The sequence below is a fragment of the Neofelis nebulosa genome, chromosome 7 (genome assembly GCF_028018385.1).
Source record: "Neofelis nebulosa isolate mNeoNeb1 chromosome 7, mNeoNeb1.pri, whole genome shotgun sequence".
In the NCBI taxonomy this organism is placed as follows: Eukaryota; Metazoa; Chordata; class Mammalia; order Carnivora; family Felidae; genus Neofelis; species Neofelis nebulosa.
The window spans coordinates 98,063,946-98,071,138 of record NC_080788.1 but is presented as its reverse complement, the minus strand read 5'-3'; positions in this window follow the sequence as shown (position 1 = coordinate 98,071,138).

Sequence of the window (7,193 nt, the reverse complement as noted above, 5' to 3'; positions counted from 1 at the left end):
AGTTCCCATTTCTCCACATCGTTGCCAACACCTGTTGTTTCCTGTGTTGTTAGTTTTAGCTTGTGTTAATATTTTCCTGTGTTGTTAATTTCAATTTGGGAGGGTTTTGATTAATGATTCAATCTCCTTACTCATTATTGGTATGTTCATATTTTCTCTCTAATCATGGTTCAGTCTTGATAAGTTGTAGGTTTCTAGGAATTTTTCCATTTCTTTTGGGTTATCCAATTTATTGGCGTATAGTGATTCGTAGGGACATTTTTGAGCTATATATTTGTGTAACGCCAATTGTAATGTTTCTCCTTTTGTTTTTGATTTTATTTGAGTCTTTTCTATTTTTTTCCCTTAGGTAGACTAGCTAAAGGTTTGTCAATTTTGCTCATCTTTTCAAAAAATCAGCTCTTAGTTTCCTGATACTTTCTATTATTTTTTCTGGTCTTTATTTTATTTATTTATTCCTCGATTTTTGTTATTTCTTTTCTTCTGATAACACTGGGCTTAGTTTATTCTTTTTCTAGTTTCTTGAGGTGCGAAGTTTGATTGTTGAAGATCTTTCTTTTTTCTTAATATAAGCATTTATTGCTGTAAACTTCCCTTTTAGAACTGCTTTTGCTGCATCCCATAGGTGTTGGTATGTTGTGTTTCCATTTTTATTTATTTCAAGATATTTTTTATTTCTTTTATGATTTCTTCTTGGACCCATTGACTGTTCAGGAGTGTATTAATTTCTTCTTATTTGTAAAATTTACCACTTTCCTCTTGTTATAAACTTCTGGTTTCTATACCATTGTTTCTAGCAAAGATACTGGATATGACCCCAATCTTTTTGGATTTCATCTTGTTGGATGGACTGTTCTATAGAGGCATACCTCATTCCAATGTGCTTCACTTTATTACACTTTGCAGATCCTGTGGTTTTTACAAATGGAAGGTTTGTGGCAACCTGCATTGATCAGCTATCAGTACCATTTTCCCAACAGCATTTGTTCATTTCATGTCTCTTGTCACATTTTGGTAATTCTTTCAATATCTCAAGGTTTTCATTATTTATTATATTTGTTGTGATGATCTGTGATCAGTGGTTATGACTCATTGAAAGCTCAGATGATGGTTAGCATTTTTAGCAGTAATTTATTTTTTAATTAAAGTAGTTACTTTTTATTTTTATTTTTTTAACGTTTATTCATTTTTGAGAGACAGAGAGAGACAGAGCATGAGTGGGGAAGGGGCAGAGAGAGGGAGACACAGAATCCAAAGCAGGCCCCAGGCTCCGAGCTGTCAGCACAGAGCCCGATGCAGGGCTCCAACTCACGAACTGCGAGATTGTGACCTGAGCCGAAGTTGGACGCTCAACCGACTGAGCCACCCAGGTGCCCCAAAGTAGTTACTTTTGAAATATATAATACTATTATACACTTAATAGATTATAGTATAACATAAACATAACTTTTATGTGCACTGGGTAACCAAAAGTTCATTTGACTCATTTATTGCATTATTTGCTTTATTGTAGCAGCCCAGAGCCAATATCTCTGATGTATGCCTCTATATATCTATTAGGTCCATTTCATCTGAAGTATGGTTCAAGTCCAATGTTTTCTTGTTGAATTTCTATTGGGATAATCTACTCATTGTTGAAGATAGAGTCCTCTACTATTATTATATATTTTCTCTACTTCTCTCTTCAGATCTATTAATATTTTCTATATAAATTTAGGTGCTCTGATCTTGTGTGTGTGTATATCTATCTACAAATGTTCTATCTTCTTGATAACTTGGTCTCTTCATTATAATATAATGACCTTCATTGTCTCTTGTTACCTTTTTTGGCTTAAAGTCTAGTTTGCCTTATATAAGTGTAGCTACCTCTGCTCTCTATTGGTTTCTACTTGTATAGAATATCCTTTTCCATCTCTTCACTTTGAGCCTATATGTGTCCTTCAGGCTGAAGTATGTCTCTTGTATGCATCCATCCAACATTTATTTATCAATCTTATTTATCTTATTTATTTATCCATATAAATATGGATTTTTAATTGGGGGATTTAATTCATTTACATTTAGAGTAATTACTGATAGGTAAGGACTTCCTAATTCTAACTTAATAACTATTTTCTGTTGTGTGCTTCCTTTGCCTCTTTCTTTCTCTTTAGCTGCCTTCTTTTGTGAACTGGTGATTTTTTGGGGTGGTATGCTCTGATTACCTTCTTTTTATCTTTTGTGAACCTACTTTGGTGTTTGCTTTGTGCTTACCATGAAGCTTCTATAAAACATTCTATAGATAAAATCATCTATTTTTTTATAGATAACAACTTAACTTTTACCACATACAAAAACTCACCCTCTTACTCTTCCCTTTTGTTTTTAATGTCAGAATATTCCTCTTTTTATATGGGTATTTTTGACAAATTATGGTAGCTATAGTTAATTTAATACTCATATCTTAACCTTTATACTATAATTAAGCAGTTAATACACCACCATATTACACTATTAGAGTAATTTGAGTTTGACTATATATTTATCTTTAGCAGTATGTTGGATATATTCATATTATGTTCATGTCACTAATTAGCATTCTTTTACTCCAGCATTTCTTGTAAGGCAGGTGTAGGGGTGAATACCTTCAACTTTTGTTTGTCTGGGAAAGTCTTCATTTCTCCTTCATTTCTTAAGGATAACTTAACCAGATAGAATATTTTTGGCTGGCATTTTTTTTTTCATTCAACACTTTGAATATGTTATCCTGCTCCTTCCTGGTAAAGTTTCTGCTGAGAGACACACTGATAGCCCAGGGGATATTTCTTTATAGATTACAGTCTTCTTTCTTCTTACGGACTTTAGGACTCTGTCTTTGATTTTTGACAGTTTTATTATAATGGTTCTTCCAGAAGATTGTTTGGTATTGAAATTATTGATGACCTATTATCTTCATGAACTTGAATGTTCAAGTATTTCCCCACGTTTGGGAAGATCTCAGCCATCATTTCTTTAATAGACTTTCTGCCCCCATTTTCCCTCTCTTCTAGAATTCCAATAATTCATGCATTGCTTCTTTTGACAGTATCCTATAGATCAAGCAAGTTTTCTACACTATTTTTCATTTGCTTTTCTTTCTTCTCTGACTGGGAAATTTCAAAGTACCTATCTTCCAACTCACATACTCATTCTTCTGTTTGGTCTATTTGATGTGCGTACTCTCTTTTGCAGTTTTCAGTTCATTCATTTTTTTTCCCTTCAGCTCCAGAATTTGTTTTTTTTTTTTTTTTTTTTTAATGATTTATTTGTCTTTGGTAGTTTTCTCATTTGTTTCTGTTTGGTTTTCCTGATTCATTGAATCAACTTTCAGTAACTTTCTTGTAACTCTTTTATTTTCCTTAAAACAGCTATTTTGAATTCTTTATTGGGAAAATCATAGCTCTCCATGTGTTTGGGTTTGGATACTTTAAGGTTATTGTGATCCTTTAATGATGTCATGCTTCCTTGATTTTTCATGTTCCTTAGAGTTTTTGCATTGCTGTCTTTGCATTTAAAGTAGCAGTCACTTCCTCCAACCTTTCCTAACTTCCTTGAGGGTAGAAATACCCCTGTCAGTTCCGTTACAGATTCTGAAGCTTTTTCAGACCTTGTATAGATATACCTGCTCCATGCTTTTTGTGCCCTCTTGTGGCTGAATTCTTAAGATTGTATATCTTCTCTCAATCCTATCATGCACCAAGCCAGCTGCTGATAGCCTCTCTTTTGTGTCCTGAAGGTGGTATTGCAGTTCACGTGTACTGTAGTTTCTTTCTGGCCCACAGACTGGATTGCTTTCTGTGCATGCTACCTAGCCATCTACCAAAACTTGCTCTTACTACCACCCTCAGGAGTGTGCCCAGGGAGTTGGCCACAGAGTGGAGGGAAGTGTGAGTGAGGCGCATGGGAGACTGGGAGAACCTGTGGGCCAGTTAGGGGAAATTTCTGGGTAATGCTTTTCCTATGGCTTGTGGGGAGTCTTCCTGATGGAGTCCATAATGCAGTCAGTAACAACTGTGTCCTTTCAGTGCCCTCTGAATATTTTTTCTGCCTTCTCTTAATCTCCCTTCCCCCAGGCATGGAGCTTCTGATTTAGTACTCTGGATGTTGTGTGAGAGAAATGAGTCTCTCTGGCTGCATCCAGTACAGCTGGGGAAGCTGAGTGCTCACTGACCTGCTCTTTCTTTCCCTCATAGGAGAAATCCTGGGCCAAGAAGTTCTCATTTTGCCCTAAGTTGTGCTGCCTTGGAGGAGAGGTAATGTGGGCTAAGGCAAACTATTCCTCTAACCCACTTTAGTGGATCAAAATTCATGGTCATTTTTTTTTCTCCAGTGGAGTTCTGTAACTTTTCTGGAAACCTGGATTTCTACAAAAGCTCTCTCATCTGTGGGTGACTGCCCATGTCAGTATTCTCCAGGTACTCTTGGACTGCGGCTGAGAGGGTCTGAAACTAGTTCACAAGCTACTGTGGTAACCACAGCTGGTGCCAAGGTCTGTCAGCATTTTACCCAATGCACAGGTGGGTAAGACCCTTTTCATGTCTCTTGGCATATGGTACTGAGTCCTACATATTCCACAGGGCACTTTTGTTCCTGAATGGATGTCAAATTTTTGTTGTTGTGTTGGGGAACAAAAAAGAGCAACATCTTATGCTGTCATGATTCTGATGTCGCTCTAAAAATCCTTTGGGATTTAATCTATAGACAATTTTCTGTAGAGGAGATATGTGAACAATATTGAGATTCTTAACCATGGACATGGTTTAGGTCTCCATTGTTGAGACCACCACGCTTTTCTAAGCTTGAACATTATTTTATTTGCTCCCATATCTGTCCAATTCCTCCATTTCCACAATACTGATGATAGGCAAAAAAGAGAATTGTATCTGATCCAGCAACTTTTTCCTCCCTTAATATGTCAAGGATTTCTAGCACCAACAAAAAATTAGACCATGTGTTTTGAAGGTCCCAGGTCCAAAATTTTATCCTTGAGGGACCTGAGTTCCTTTAAAGGGTTTCTGGGAACAGCAGAATTATTCTAAAGCAATGAATAGAGAAAGAATAAAGGAACAGGGCAAAGTCATTATGCAAATATATGGACAGTTAAGGCTCTGCTGCCTTGAGGACATGATATCAAATACCTTGCCAATGATCTGAGTGAGCATATTTAAAAATTTTTTGCACTTCTTGTCCACTTCAGTTCTTGTTTGAATGTTGAGCTGGTGTATGGTTTCCAAAGAGCCTAGTAACATCAAACCTTTACAACCATAACTCTTTAACAGACCTCAATATTTCTGCTACAATCAGGCAGTTCTTGGTGATTACTGCTTTTCTCATACCACTTAAATGCAAACTTGCTTCTTTATCTACATTTAGAGAATCTGGGGTGCTTCTCTGCACCCTGGATTTTCAGTTTTTATTCAGGGAAAGCCTTGTTGGGAGTGATTATAGGCAAATTAGCTGATGGGGCTTTACAGCTGTGATTTTTCAGAAACTGCACTATAGAAAGAGGCATTTTTTTCAGCATTAGGCTTAGTGCTTTTTAATGTAAGTTTATTAGGTGGTAATGGGCCTATAGATTGGTTTAGCTGTTGGTTCCTATTGAGGCTATAAAACAGACTCACCATCTTCTCAAGCACAGAGGTTGTTTGTTGCTTTTATGCAAGGCTAGGATGGAAAAACTTTTTATACTGACCAGAATTTTAAGACTCATAGATTTACTAATATTATACTTGGGTAGGGCAACTCAGAAGAAAGGTTTTGAGATATTTGTTGTATCCTTTACACATGAAAATTAGAGAGAGATCCAATATGCTTTTCCAGCTGGGAAGCAGTCATGTTTTATATCTCTAATGTGAAACTTGATTTTCATCTTCATTTTCACTAGCGTTAGTCCAAGATAGACTGAATGAGCCAGGCCTGGGTTAGACTTGGTTTCCCAGTCCTCAATAGCCTCCTGTTGGTGAATTGTGCTCCTAAGGCTAAAATAACACATTTTATGGGATTTGCCAAGTCAAATGGTATTTTCATACTTCGTGCTGATTGGGAGATGATAGTGGTTTAAGCTGTGTGTTGGACAAAAGCCATTCTAAGAAGAAGTTTGTGATTAACAAGCTGAGAAAGTCAGACACTGAGGACAGAAATAGGGAGATTTAGTATAAGAGCTAAAAGACATGTGCAATATCAAAGTGGGATTTTAAGCAAAATAGAGCCGGTATGGACACTCTAAAGCCCTGAAGTGCGATAGTTCATTTTCTGGTTATTTAGGAGAGACACACAGCTGGACTGCTCCAGATATGAGAATTTTTCCATCTGAACTGATGTATGATGCTTCTCCCTAGAGTTTATTTCTCTTATTCTTCACTTGTTCAGTCTTTTATATACAATGTAATTAAAATTTAACCCTATCAGGCTCATCGAATTTTGTGTATTCTTCTGATTGTCCATATTTTAGAATGTTTAATACTTTTTGTGTAAAAATAAAATGTAAAATGTATAAATTGTGTTATTAGATACTCGAAAGTGCCTTTGTTTACTTCAGCTTGAATCCACGTGCTGCTGAAAGATTTTCTAACACTGATCATTTCAGGAAATATCTTAATGTTTTCACTGAGTAGCTTTTTTTTATATGACAACTTTTATCTCCTTAATCTTGAGAAATTTGCATCAAGATAAAGGTACATGTTGGCAGAGGGTGGTGAAGGAGTAATGTACTTGACATCCAGTAAGGATAATTGTGTTTTTATTCTTTTCTAATAAATGATGTGTTAGCTCCCTTACTAAAAAAAAGGTCAAAATCTGTTTCATGAATTGTGTAAACTTTATGATTGTTTAAAGTTATTTGCCTTCTAAGAAAAGTCTGGGAAGTGTGAAGTACCACAGAATTCAGTCCTTTACTTATAATCTAGTGGCTTCTGGATTTTGAAAGTACTGGACACATATGCATTCTCCAGTGAACAGAGCAAAGGGAAAAGACTATGCTAAAAATGCTTTTCTGGAATTAGGGTAACATGAGGAAGCCTGCTATGGTCAGTGACTCTTGTACTTTATTCTGATCAGTCATTATAAGGTGAGAAGGTTTGATTCTAGGACTCTAACTTCAAGGAAGCACTTGTCGTTAGATACTTGAGTGTGTCTATTTCTCTTTGGACAGCATAAAATATTTAACTATGATAACT